The following is a 15,213-nucleotide window of genomic DNA, read 5'->3' as shown; positions in this document are numbered from 1 at the left end:
TTTTCATTGTAATAGTTGGAATAAGGGGTACCACTCTTGTATGCTTGGAAAGCATTCACTTGTTCAGTTGTTCCCCTACATTCACTTTGGTCATGTCCCAAAGTTTCCTCAACTCTCACATATTCGACTTGGAATTGATGAAGATGCCACTATGGCATTAACATGTTGCTTAGGTGATTTGGAGGCTTCTTCAAGATAAGCCATAGCCTTCTCAAACATCAAGTTAATGGTATCAATATGAGCACTAAGTTGAGCACCCAATTGAGTAATAGAGTCCACTTCATGCTTTCCTCCTCTAGTAGCCTTCCGAGGTCTACTATATTGTGAGTTATGGACCGCCATTTGCTCAATCTTGTTCCATGTTTGATTATCGTCAACTTCGGTAAACATGTCATTTGATCCCATGTTGAGAATGTATCGGGAGTCTTCATAAAGACCATCCCAAAATTGTTGTACCAAGAACCACTCGCTAAGTCCGTGATGAGGACATGAGCGGCAAGTTCCCTTGAATCGCTCCCAAGCTTCATACAAAGATTCTTCATCCCTTTGTTTGAACCCCGTGATTTGGGGTCTTAGCATGTTAGTCTTTTCCGGAGGATAAAACTTTTTGTAGAAAGCAAGTGCCAATTTCTTCCAAGAGTCAATACCAAGAGTAGCCTTATCAAGGCTCTTTAACCATTGTTTTGCGGTACCAATCAAAGAAAAAAGAAATAAGACCCATCGAATTTGGTCTTGAGTAACTCCGGTTTGAGAAATCGCATCACAATAGTCACAAAAAGTTTCCATGTGAGAATGAGGGTCTTCACTAGGAATCCCCCCAAATTGGCTTCTTTCGACTAATTGGATAAATGCGGATTTTGCAATAAAATTACCGGTTAAATGGTGTGGTGTGGGAGTACCATTTGGTAGGTTCTTCTCGGTTGGTACAGAATGTGATGAAAATTTAGGCATTGTGGGTTGATTTTGTGTTGGGTTATCCTCTCCTTCTCTTGCAAAAGGGTTGATGAACTCAATTGTATTTGGTTGAATATCCACAATCTCATCAATACCTCTCAAAGTATTTCTAGCAAGTCTTCTATTGTTGGTCAAAGTTCTTTCAATTTCAAAATCAATGGGTAACAAGTTACCTTGTGATCTCCTAGACATGCAAAATATCAAACAACTCGAAAACAATTAGAACAAACCTTGAGGATTTTTACTTCCCCAAGGCAAAGAAAGACACAACTAAGTACAATCAAAGAAAGTCAAATCAAGTTAACACCGTCCCCGGCAACGACACCATTTTTTGTTCGTCGACTTTGCTACTCGTCGTCAAAAGTTACCTAGACCAAAACAATATTTATAACTTCACAAACTACTCTACTATTAGTAAAGAGGTAAGTAAAGGTCGGATCCCAAGGGACGGGTATTGATGTAGGATTTTCGATTGTAAATGGTCGTGTCTAAGGGTGTCACAATTTGGGTTGAGGTAGGATATCAACTAAGCTAAAAAGCAATGAAAATAAAACAAGCAAGATGATTAAAATGCGATGTAAACAATTCATTAAAAGCACTACGGTGTCATGGGTTCATAGGGGATTCATGGGAGTTGATCATACAAACATGTTTTCCACTGGATGCAAGCAATTATTGTCGTGATGAGATCGAGTTAGTGTATATCTTACAATTCCTAGGAAGGTTTGGGTCCCGGAGCCGAATCGATTAGATTGTACAACACCTACAAATCGACTTAATCCTCCCTATCCAACTATATGCATGGTCTAATGAGACTTTAGTTGGTTTATGTCTTACAAGTCTCATTGAAAAGGTAAGTGATGGGTAAAAAATGCAAGGATTCATAGGCTCCCATTTCATCAAACATAACATGTGCATAAGTTGAAATCACAACAAGCAAGCAAATTAATTATGAAAATATATTATATTTAGCATGAATAAATCCCCATGTTGGTTTTCCCTAATTCCCCATTAACCCTAGTTAAGGAAACTACTCACACATTATTAAGTTTAACATGCTAACAAGGTTGTCAATCATATTGGCAAGGCAAAACATGATGAACAAAAGAAAATGATTAACAATAATTAAAAAGGATTAAGAGAGAATTATACTTAAAGATGATTCCAAATAATAAAGCAAAGAATAATAGAAGTACTTGATGATTGACGGAAGGTTGTCAATCCTCCAAATAAACCCCAAATAATCTTCAATTACCCAAAATAAATGATGAACAATAGAGAAATTAAGCAAAAATTAAGAAATGAGATTTGTATTAATGCTAAATTATGAGTTGATTACAAGATTAAGATGAGATTAAGAATGCATAAGAAGAACATGATAATCCAATTAGTACAATGGGGTATTTATACTAAGGATTAGGTACATAAATTAGGGCTACCAAGGGCTTAAATGACGATTAAGACCCTTAAGAAAAGTTGAGGAAGTGCTCCTCTCGAAGGAGATGCGCATATCCGTTTTCATAGTCTTCAAGAAATACGCTCGTCCTGAGCGGCTTGGCTGAGGGACGGTTTGCACTGGAGAGAAATCCGAGCGGATTGGGGAAGGCGACGCTCGGCTCATCAGGTACCAAGATGAGCGTCTTGGCCACGGGACGCTCGGATTGTGGCAAGGCTGGACGCTCGTCCCGAGCACTGCGACGCTCGGATTGCTGGGCAATCACTTCTTCTTCTTTTCTTTCTTCAACAATCCTCAAGGATCTTGTTGGAGATTCAAGGATCCCAAATTATGCACTAATTGATGCTTGGTTATTGAATTCGCTCGTCCCAATTTACTTTATTATCTACATAGGCCTTCTAGCATTGTCTTCCCTTTAATGCTTGGTTATTGAATTCGATCAATTTAGCTCCATTTTGCCATGAAAATGCAAGGTTCTTACTCCTTTCCTGCCAAAGATGAAAACCTCAAAGAGTATGCAAAACGAAAGACTAAAGATAGTAAATGACCAAATTATGCACTAAAAAGCAGAGGAACGAGGCCAACTCGGGGACTAAATATGCTCAAATATGAGTCACATCAAATGGCAAAAAAAAAAGTACAACAAGGGAAAAAAAAGGAAACACAATAAAAAATAAAAAATAAAAAAATACAAAGACAAACAGCTTGTTAAGTAAACTAATTAAATACCCTAACAGGAGTTTGACTAGGGGGTGAGTAATCAGGATAAACTTGATTATAAATCAAGCTTACTACATCGGCATCAAAACGCTGATCAAAATGAGACACTTCTTCGTCTTCCTATGATTTCGGTACATTAATAAAACTATACGAAAAAAACCTTCTCATCAGATGAGCGTCCTCAGCATTGGCAACCCATAAGTAAGGTCCGACATGTACATAACTATCCATATGGTCGTCGGCATAAAATTCATGTTTGCCCCTTTGATGGTCACATGATGCATACCTTTCAACGAGTTGTTTTGCATGGCGAAAATTGCCAAGACCATCCCCTCGGAACTCGATCAGAGCATATCCATGAAACCCACGACTCGAAATCCAATCCGGGTGGATTGGCCTAACATTTGAAAACACATTCTCAATAAGGATGTCCTTCAACGGGGTAAGGCTCTTAGAAGTTGGCTTCCCAGCAGCATCGCGTATAACTGGGAGATTGTGAATTATGCACGTAATCGGATTGATAAAGCGGGTTACCGATTGTTGAGGAGGTGCGACTGCAGATGATAAAGACGACGACAATTTAATTATGATATGTATGTATATGTATATTATTTAAAATGTGAAGTAGATAGGTTAGTAATAATAAAGTGATTCTTATTATTATTGCAAATGCAATGCTATTTATAGTATAAAGCTATAATTAATTAGATTAATTTCATCCATACGTTAAATTTAAACTTTTATTAATTGTGCATGTACATGCGGTGAATAATGGTCAAACAACCAATAATATTAGGGCATGCATTGGTAAATTCACAAACTTTTGAGTTTTCACGGTGGATCTGTGTTTACAACGATATTAAAAAAAACCGTTGTTTATTGGTGTAATATGACAACGGCTTTAAATAATCGTTGTTGATATATGTAATATGAAAACGGCTTAACAAAGAACCGTTATCATTTTTGTGTTATACATATGGTCAAACAATCAATACTGTAACTTTGAATCAGAAAAAGTAAAAATTACATGGCATGCATTAGTCAAATAACAAACAGTGGAATACCACAAATAATTAAACAATTTATTTTAAAACGGGTTTTGTCCAACCATTGTTGATATATGTAATATGATAACGGCTTAACAAAGAACCGTTATCAATCCGTTGTATTTTTGCTCATTGGAAAACGGTTTTGTAGATAACTGTTGTTAGATTATATGTTTAACATGGTACAGTGAACCGGTGCTGATTTAACTTGTACCGTTTTCACTTTCCAATTCTTACCTTGTTAAGTTTCCAATTCTTATCTTATTATTATTATTATACCGGTTCCAATTCTTATTATCTTATTATACCGTTTCCAATATAACTATATAACTATATATATATAACTATATATAACTATATATATATAACTATATAACTATATATATATATATATATATATATATATATATATATATATATGGGATCAAGTGAGTCCATATATACTTATTGAGTCCATAAGTCCCATTACAAGCCCTTAGATTATGAAGATGAGTGGCTAAGATTAAAAACAAAAAATGGTGCTTAATTACACCATCTTTCATGCCCTACACTAATTAATCACTACCCCCTTAACTATTCACTTAATTGACTATATATCATCTCCCGTTCTCCCAGTTCTCTCTCCTCCCACATAATCATTCATCTTATTCATTCAATCCTCTTTGCATCATCTCTATAAACACTCCTGTCTCTCATCTCGTCTCACAAATACGGCCACCGTCGAAACTGCAGCCTTCTCGCTGCCACCAAGAACACCAACCACCACTATCCCATAAACCACCGAAGACTTAAGCCAACGACGACCCACCACTGCCTCGCCAGAGATCTCGCGACAAGAACCACTTCCTCATCTTCACCACCACTTCAACTAACTCTACCACCGCAACAAAGTGGCGGTTCTCGTTTTTTAAAACTTCGGCCAGTAGTGGTGGTCGAAGGTCTCGTTATTTCATTTTTTTTCATTGTCTTTTTTTTTTCATATTTAGTGTTGGTTTTTGTTGTTTGGTGTTGGTGGTTCTTCGTTATTGAGTTTTTTTACAAAAAAATAATGGTAGATTTATGGTTTTTGTGTTTTATTATGTAAAATTTTATTTTCCTTTTATCAAATTTTAGATCTACTAAAAAGTACATGTAATTTCAAAAACTAAATCACATAATGACAACCCTTAATGAAATTTCGGGTGGTGGCGGCTATTAGCGCTGATGGTGGTGGGGGCGTTGGTAGCGGTAGTTGGTTGCGATGGTTGGTGGTCAGAGGTAGGTCAAGTGTAGGTGGGTAGTCATTTTTAGATCTTCATTTTTATTTTATATTTTGCCTTGAATAGTCTCTCTACACAAAAAAAAAATATAATTCTTCAAAAAAAAAAAAAACCTAAATCTACCAAAACAAAATCTAGATTAACAAAAAAAAAACCTAAATCTACAATTAAAAAAACACCGCGGGGAAGGCGACTGATCGGAGGTGATTTTGGTGGGCCTTTGGTGTGGGTCTGGTGACATCTTTGGGTTAGTGGCGGTAGTGGTGGTAAATGGTGGGTTAGTGTGGCCCTTGATTTTCGGATCGGAATGATGGTGGCTTACGATGGGCCGTTGGTGTGGGACTGGTGGGTGGGTTTGTGGTTTTCGTTTTTTTTTGTCCATATATATATATATATATATATATATATATATATATATATATATATATATTCTTCAGATTTCAATTTTCAAATCTCGTTTTTCAAATACATCACCACATTTTTCAGTTCTCGTTTTTATTTTGTGTGAACGTTTTATTTAATCTTACATCTACTAAATATATTTCATATAATTTGTTTTAATTTTAGATATACTAAATAAAACTAATTTTTGAAAAAGTAATCGGATTATCTCGTTAAAAAAATAGTGGCCGTGGTTATTGTTGGTTGTTGATTTGGTGTTACATCCATTAAAGTTACACTCTCATTGTACTGAAGTTACTCTTTCAATTGATTGATGTTACACTCCCATTGTACTTAATTTACTCTTTTAACGGATTGAAGTTACACTCCCATTGTACATAAGTAACTCTTTTAATGGATTGAAATTATACTCTCATTGGACTGAAATTACACTCTCATTCGATTGAAGTTACACTCTCATTGGACTGGAATTACTCTCTCAATGGACTGGGTTACACTCGCAAGAGATTAAAGTTATACTTGCAAATTATTTACTTTCTCTCTCAGAATTAAAGTTACACTCGTAAAAGACAAAAGTTACACTCTAAAAATACCAAATTGTCATAAACTTGTCTCAAAATTACAAAAAATCAAAATAATGTAAGTTAGATCACTTTTTAGTATGAAGTTACACAATTCAGAATTAAAGTTACACTCGTCAAAGACTAAAATGTCATAAACTTGTCTTAAAATTACAAAAAATCAAAATATTAAAAGTTAAAATCACTTTTTAGTATAAAGTTAAACTATTCAGAATTAAAGTTACACTTGTTAAAGACTAAAGTTACACTCTAAAAATACTAAAATGTCACAAACTTGTCTTAAAATTACAATAAATCAAAATATTATAAGTTAAAATCACTTTTTAGTATAAAGTTACACTATTCAGAATTAAAGTTACACTCGTTAAAGATTAAAGTTACACTCTAAAAATACTAAAATGTCGCAAACTTGACTTAAAATTACAAAAATCAAAATATTATAAGTTAAAATCACTTTTTAGTATAAAAATACACTATTCAGAATTAAAGTTACACTCGTAAAAGACAAAAGTTACACTCTAAAAATATTATAATGTCACAAACTTGTCTTAAAATTACAAAAAATCAATTTAATATAAGTTAAAATCACTTTTTAGTATAAAGTTACACAATTCAGAATTAAAGTTACACTCGTTAAAGACTAAAGTTACACTCGTAAAGAAAACAGTTACACTCTAAATTTTTTAAAATGCCATAAACTTGACTGTAAGAAAGAAAGGCAATTAATTAGTGAATATGTAATTAATTAGTGCATAGGTACTTTAATTAGGTGTGGTGTGTGCTTTTTGTTTTTAATCTCATCTATCCACTTAGTTTGATTTAATGGCCTCTAAGAGGACTTATGGACTTAATATATATGGTGTACTCATTAGATCTCCACTATATATATATATATATATATATATATATATATATATATATATATATATATATATATATATATATATATATATATGGTCGGGTCTGTGCGAACTAGAGTTCGATTTAACTGTATTTAACTAACTTAAAAACAACAAATCTACACCCGTACTAACTCAATCTGGGGCTAATAATTAAAAGGTGTTTCATTTTCACGCTAACAGTACTTCCTCCTCTCTCCTCAACCTCTCGCATACCCAACTTGATGACGTTTGACGATGTCGGCCGATCTCCAGAGAAAGTCGCCGCCACTTGACGTCCACCATTGCTATCGGTGGACGAACTTTATTACTTCTTTTGTCTCCTCGCCTTCACTGTATATGTCAGTCGAGAGATGGAAATTCCACCGGCGTAAAGCTCATCGGCGTCGATGACGACAACGTCTGATGCCCTATTTCCGCCTTCATTTTCGCACATAATATGCGAATTTAGTTCCAATTATTTGCGTTGATGATTATGCTTTATATGCATTTAAAATTAGGGTTTCTGACGGGAAGCGTCGGCGATCGGAAAACGCTGGTGACTTGGGGGTGACGAATTGCGAGATGGTGTCGCTGAAGGCTATATCAGTGATTCGGATTTGGGGTGTTGTATGGGATGGTCAGCGCGGTCTCTGAAGTTATCTCGGTGTTCAACACCGGCGTCGAAAGCATTTGGGGAGTAGGTCAGAGGTTCAGTGGCCAACTACCATAGGTGAGGATATGCCCGGTGGTATAAAGCTAAGGCTCGCTGTTGGTGGTTAATTGTGGGTTGGTCAAGGGTATTTGACACCAGATACATGAATAAATACTACCATATACATGAATGAATGCTACCAGATACACCAAATATGTCACCAAGGAAGCAAGTAGCACCTGCATCAGCTTATAGACATTTTTCGTAAGAGGGTGTTTTTTGTTTGAGTACATCAGCTAGTAACTTCATTTTTGCATATCTCGAGTATTGGAACTAGCTTCTGCTATTTAAATTGAGACATTGTATTTGACTGAGAATCTCAGTACTATTTGGTTACTATTTCCTTCAAACAAATGTAGTAGCATTGAATACTTGGATGGTGTTGAGATTATGTCAGCATCATATTTGTTTTATTTGTTTTTTGCTAGTAGTCCATCCATTCACTTGATACGATCAACCTTTGGTTAGTATAAAAATAGCGGAAGGAAGACCAACATGCTGTTTCTAAATTACCGATTATGAATATTGCGTCGATACTTGCATCAAACGACTATTGCATTACAATATATAGAAAGGTAGCGGATGTAAATTTCTATTATTCTATCTCCCTTCCATATGCCTTTGAGTAAACATTTAATTAGTAAGCGCATGATACCCGTCGTTGTGAGTACCAAAGATAAAATTTATAATTCCTATTAAGACTAACCTAGGCTAGTGGTAACAGGGTCGAACCACAAGGAGGCAGTTATAAACTTTAGTTGATTTATGATCAGTCAAAGGTAACAATTATGAGGGTTGGTTTGAATTGGTTTATAACTAAAAACAATAAAAGGAAAATAAACTAAAGATATGATTTAAACAGATAAAAGAAGGGTACTAGGATGGTCGGGTCATTATAGCTTCGGCGGCAGCAAACTAAGTCGGTCTGAATTAAACACAGGTAAGGCGGGAAGTAAGAGGTCCTCTCGGTCCACTCCTAACAAATAGCATCTCTCGATCTCGCTATAGGTCCCTAATGTCACTAATACTAACTTTCGTCCTGAAAAGTGACTAATGGTCTAAACTATACCTATCTTTCGATCTTAGCACAGTTTAGTCGAGTTAATTGATGGTCAAATAACTTTCCCTATCTTTCGATCTAATGGGTCAGTCACAAAATAGGTATCTAACTGGTCGCATGCATTCGATTTGTTAAATACAAGATTAAAGACAATTAAAACGAGGGATAACCTTACAAGGTCAGTCGATCGACCAACAAGGTCAGTCGATCGACTGACACGCGGGTTCAGGCCGTGTCTAATCTAATGCCGCCTATGCCATAAATCGCCTACATCCTAGCACAAGCTATTTAGCTACTCATGATGAAGATAAAAACAACAATAAATCTTATGACAATTACGGAATTCATGCTTAAAATAAATAGCAACGATGATGAAACGCTAATTGGCTCGGGAACACTAACTATCAATTCTAATCTATTAGCAAAATACGTAAACTGAAAGTAAACAGGAGAAATACCGAATTGCAGGGATGAGATTGATTAATAAGAACCGAATTTCGATGCTCACGATAATTCCAAACCCTAATTATTCGATAAAGAACTTTTAATGAAAACTTAATGCTAAAACTTGATGTAAATTCGATGCCTATTCTGATGTTCTTAGGTTACGTTATATAGAAACCAACGCAACAATTATTTCCTAAACCTAAACTTCACGGGCCTTGAGTTTCTCAATCTTTTAATTCCGTCTGGAATCGAAATCTGGTCGATCGACTGCTCAGGCTGGTCGATCGACTGCTCCTTAGCAACAGTAGCTTCTGGAAACCGAACCTTGGTCGATCGACTGACTAGGTTGGTCGGTCGACTGGCTAAGCTGCTACTTGACTTCTTTTAACTCGTGGACTTGTCTTTCGGGCCTTGGATTGCGCACCAAGCTTGTTCCTTAAGCAATTCCTTTACGTCATTTACAATGCAGATTACTCGGGGGCGGATTTGGCTTGATTTCCCGTCGAACTCTTCACATTTCTGCAATAAAGTACAAAAACACGAAAGTAGAGGAAAATAGGGAAATATAGGCATATATTGCACATTTGAGCTCTGAAATGCGTGTAAAAAAGAGATGTAAAACATCATATAAATGACATGCATCAAATCTCCCCAAACCAAACCTTGCTTGTCCCCAAGCAAGAACTAGACTCGATCTAATGACCTAATGGAACGAGTTCAATCTCAGAGCGAGATGCACAAGTAAAGCCTAAGCCAATTTAATGCACAACTAACAATTAATCAGTAATGTGAATCATACAAACGAATTATAAAGTCGTTAAAAATCACAACCGTCAATCAAGCGTAGAGACTTCTCAAATTGGACTCTCGCGGGTCGCTCAAATCACTCAATTAAGCACAGGTGATATATTTGTAAGATAGAAAGAATTGACTTTGTAGAGACTCTCACCTGACTACGACCTATGAGAACATGCCAGCAATAAAATATGAAGAAGACCTCTATGACCGTACATATGCATTCCAACCAAACAGATGACCATTGACACATGCCGAGGTATAATTATGGAAGTGTGAGGTATGGGTAAGAAGAGGCAAAACATTTTATGGTAAAGTGGGGGTACAGGTGATCAAGCTAGTACCAAAACGGAACCAAAGGACAATATCCAACTTCTTTCTCATAAACGAATGAAACAGTGCTATAACAAGCACAAAACTCACAATCTCCAAACTATTGAATCAATAAACTCCCCATATGATATAAATGAAACATGGGAGCAAAAATCGCCAAGGATAAGGATTAAATCATGCGAATTGACTTTTTTTTTCCTCGAATCTCAGTCGATCGACCTAAGGGAGCAGTCGATCGACTGCTTTGAACAGTACAGAAACTTTTTCTTTTTTTTTCTTTTTCCTTTCCGAATCATTTTTTTTTTATTTCTTTTCTTTCTTTCCTCTTTCTTTCCTTCTTTTCATCTTCCCAACTTCATCTCGAAAGAGCAATGGCTACCAAAAACGAGTAACAATCCCAAAAACCAGACTACTAGCTTGACATAGGTAGGCTATATGTAGTATGTAGCAAATGGGACAAAAAGGATATTTTTGGCAGTGTGGAGCTTATGGGTAAAATGAGAAAAGGAGACCTCTACCACATGTGTCGACAGACCACAAACCGAATGCATACAGGTATTAAGTAGATCAAATTCATAATTATGCAAATTAAGGAAACATGTCTCATAAGGAGTAACTACTCACATTCCTAATTAAACTGGTCATAGATGACACCAGTTATAGGCTCTAAACCTCAGAAAATATAAGTGGCTTGCCAATTTTCAAAGTCGAGTCTCAAGTTCAGCAAATAATTCAACGAAAACTCGTAGGTATGCATTTATGATTCTACTAATAACATGTAAGTCAAGCAAGGCTCAGGCAAAACAGGTGCAAATGCAAAATCATCCTTGAAATACTACCGTTCCGACCCGACCTATATGCTAAAATAAACGTGCATTTTATGGAAATATTTGAAATTTTTCAATTTTTTTGGAATTTTGTATATATGGATGAAATGGAATAAAACAATGCAAAACAGAAAGTAAACGTGAATGCAAACAAATGATATGCGACACAAAACCCTTCCCCAAACCAAATCGCACAATGTCCCCATTGTGCAAAATCATGTAATGAAAGCAAAGAGAAATGGGAATTTGCGAGAAAAGGGAAATAAAACACAATGACATAAAGTAAAGACTTGGGAACTCACAAGACTTTAAGCGCAGCAAAGGAAACCTCCCCAAACCAGCGTGAGCTAGGAGGTCTCAGTAGCCAGCAGTGCTACCGATAAGAGTGCCTGAAAGACAAAAATTACCACGCGTAAGACCGAAGAAAGCAATTTTGAAACGTAGGAATTGTGCACAAATGAGACAATAGAAGAAATAGATGATTCGACGGAAAAATAGAGCGGAGTAGAAGACTCCCTTAGGTCCGCATATCGACCAAACACAGCAGGGGAGAGGTCGTGAAAGAATATAGCAGCAGCAGTGGTCGATCGACCTAAAGAGCCAGTCGATCGACCAGGTGGTCGTGAACAGTAGCTCCTGTAACCCGAATTGATCGATCGACCAATGGTGCGGTCGATCGGCAAAAATACTTCTTTGAGTGTCTTATTTCTTCATAATTGCTCAATGATTTGAGCTAATAAGCTCTAAATACCTGCAAAAGCACAATAATACGCGCCCAAAATTGCGCAAAACCCAGAAGAAGTCTAAAGTACTTAAAAATCCTAACAAAACAAAATAAATGCGAAGTTTTCGCGCACACAAAAGCAATAAGAAAATAGTTCGAAAGCAATAAAATGAAGTTTATAACGAACTCGACCAACTTAATAGTTGATAAAAAAGGACCACGGTATGGCCCACTTCGTTGGCTTCTGGCTACTAGAGGTAGCCTCAACGGTGCTCATCTTATCAGTTGCACCCTTCTCAGCTTCGACAGTCGGAGAACTCAGCTGATCAGCTTCGTCATCTCCCCAATCGAGGACTTCCTTGGAATCGTCAAGATCCAAATCAGACCGTCTCACCTTGGCTGGCTCATCCTCTACTTCTTCATCAGTCCCATAGCTCAGGCATCCAAGACCTCCTCGTTGAATGATAAGCTTTGTCGCAGCTGGAGCATCCAACGAATCTTCCTTCCCCAAACCAGCTCCTGCATTATTTAAAACAACAAATTCTTCCTCCTTCTTGCTCCCAATCCGGGGCGGAGGGGTTAATACAGCAGTAGTAATAGGGACAGGCGATTCAGGAAGCACAAAGTACGATCTCTTTTCAGAGACCGTATTACACGTAACTGGCCACATGGCGTCCTTCTTTTTAGCAGGTTGGGCAAAAATGATAGAGTGTTACCCAACCTTGAAGGTCAAGGTTCCTAAACCGACGTCGATAACTGCGCCAGCAGTGTGCAGAAACGGCCTACCCAAAATGATGGGAATATGGTCATCCTCAGGCATATCAAGGACAACAAAGTCGACAGGGAAGAAAAACTTCCCTACCTGGACGGGTATGTCCTCTAGGACTCCTATTGGCTCGACCGCAGATCGGTCAGCCATCTGAACTGTCATCTCTGTGATAGCAAACCGGGTCAACTTGAGTTTCTTAGCTAAACTCAAGGGCATGACACTTATACTGGCCCCTAAGTCACACAATGCCTTCTCAATTGAGAAGGTACCTATTTTGCAAGGGACAGAAAAGCTGCCCGGGTCCTCTAACTTAAGGGGCGCAGTGTGAGACAGATAAGAACAAGACTCCTTGGTGAGTGCGACAGTGTGCACTGTTTCAAGTGACCGCTTTTTTGACAACAGTTGTTTCATAAATTTAGTGTATGCGGGTACTTGGTTAACTAACTCAAGGAAGGGGACTTGCACATTCAGACTACGGATAACTTTCTCAAACTTATTGAAAGATACTGTTCTTTGGTCGGCACGAGTCTCTCCTGGATATGGGGTGTAAGGAGCACCTTAGCCCTCTCTTCTAAATCGCGTGTGCTTGGTATCCTTGGACTTAGGTTGAAAGTCCGTCACCTTCTCTTTGTTGAAGCTAGATCCCTCCTCAGACCGTCTCAAATGAGACCCATTGACCGTCATTGGATCGAACTTCGGAGCCGGGGCTGATCCATCAGCACTCGGGTCTGCCCCCAAAATTTTCGGGACGGTGGCACCCCGAAACAAGTGGTCTCGTAGATTAGTTGGCATTAAAGGACGAAATTCTTCAACATCAGCAGTGATATTGGTCGATCGACCACCCTCCTCGATCGATCGATCGGGTTGCCTGATTCGAAGCTCCTGGAACCCGTGTTTCGATCGATCGACTAGGAACGCGTCGATCGATCAAGTAAGTACTGGAGGCAGATGTTTTTTTTGATTTATTCGTTACAGCTTTGTTTGGACTCGTTTCTGGCTCATCTTTCTTGACAGCATCCTCAACCATGGCAGGACCGTCAAGGGTGGACCCGCTCCTCAAGGTGATGGCATTTAGGGTCTCTTTTTGTTCGGGTTGAGTGGGTAGGTGTCCGGGAGCTCGAGTGTTACTTTTACTAGCTAATTGAGCAATTTGGCTCTCAAGTAACTTCATCCCGGCTTCTCTTGCTTGGGACTCCTTTAGCAGCAGATTCTTAAGCTCAGAAAACTCAGAATTTTGTGATTGTTGCTGCTGCGGCACATAAGGAGGCTTTTGGTATTGCTGTTGCTTTTGATGCGGAGGCACATATGGCTGCTGCTGCTGCGGGTGTTGGGTTGGATTTTGGACATTTTGGCTTCTCCAACTCAAGTTCGGATGCGGTGGCTCGTAGTAGGTGTTTGTCTGCCTATAGTGTTGAAAGGCAGCACAAGATTCAAAGGGGCTAGGGCAATTTTTCGAGACATGGCCCTAAACTCCACACCTTTCACAGACGAAGGGACCGTCTGACACGGCATTAACTTGGTACATTCCACCCTTAGAGGCTCCTCCTAGCTCATACTTGTCAAATCTCGCGGTGAGAGCCTCAAGTGCAGCAATGAGAAGAGGATTCGACGGCTCTCCTCTGGTTTCCCCTCGAATTCCCATACTCGGCCTTGTGGGTAGCTAGATCGTCAATGATCTTCCACCCTTTGGTTGCTCCCAAATTTTCAAAGAAATCTCCCATTGGGCTGCAGGATCCAAAATGGCCCTCTGATCGTCGTACAACCCATTGTAGAAATGGTTGCACAAACTCCACTTTTCGAACCCATGATGCGGTATGGTTCGCACTAACTTCTTGAATCGGACCCATGCCTCGTGGAAATTCTCATCTGGCCCTTGTTTAAAGCCCGTGATTTGAGCTCTAATGGCGATCGTCCTCGAAGCAGAAAAGTACTTCTTGTAGAACGCCAAGGCCAATGTATTCCAATCGGTGATCTCTGAGCGGCTCGGTCAGGATCTCTATACCACTCCCTTGCGGCATCACGAAGGGAGAAGATGAACATGGTCTCTTTGATTTGATCCTGGGTCACGCCCGGTGGTGGGGGAATGGAGCGGCGAGTCAATAAAGGTCTCCATATGTCCGGCGCATCTTCATTTGCGCTCCCCCAAACCGATTTCTCTCGACCATGGTGATATAAGCGGCTTTGGTTCGAATTTCCTGGCATCTCCCAGAACTCGAACCCCTTGTATAAGTTGTCGGTGTCGGCTCG

At 38.5% G+C, this 15,213-nt stretch overlaps 2 non-coding genes across 2 annotated transcripts; both read left to right on the top strand.

Moving 5' to 3' along the window:
- The first annotated feature begins 472 nt into the window (after positions 1-472).
- On the top strand, positions 473-579 carry LOC141593725 (small nucleolar RNA R71). Its single transcript, XR_012521794.1, has one exon. It is a non-coding gene; the product is annotated as a small nucleolar RNA R71 (small nucleolar RNA).
- A 14,186-nt stretch (positions 580-14,765) lies between these two features.
- LOC141593366 (small nucleolar RNA R71) lies at positions 14,766-14,872 on the top strand. The gene has a single exon (XR_012521455.1). It is a non-coding gene; the product is annotated as a small nucleolar RNA R71 (small nucleolar RNA).
- The last annotated feature ends 341 nt before the right edge of the window (positions 14,873-15,213 follow it).

The sequence above is a fragment of the Silene latifolia genome, chromosome 7, assembly GCF_048544455.1.
Source record: "Silene latifolia isolate original U9 population chromosome 7, ASM4854445v1, whole genome shotgun sequence".
Classification (NCBI taxonomy): Eukaryota; Viridiplantae; Streptophyta; class Magnoliopsida; order Caryophyllales; family Caryophyllaceae; genus Silene; species Silene latifolia.
The sequence above is the reverse complement of the archived record's forward strand: the minus strand, read 5'-3'. Positions and strand labels throughout refer to the sequence as shown.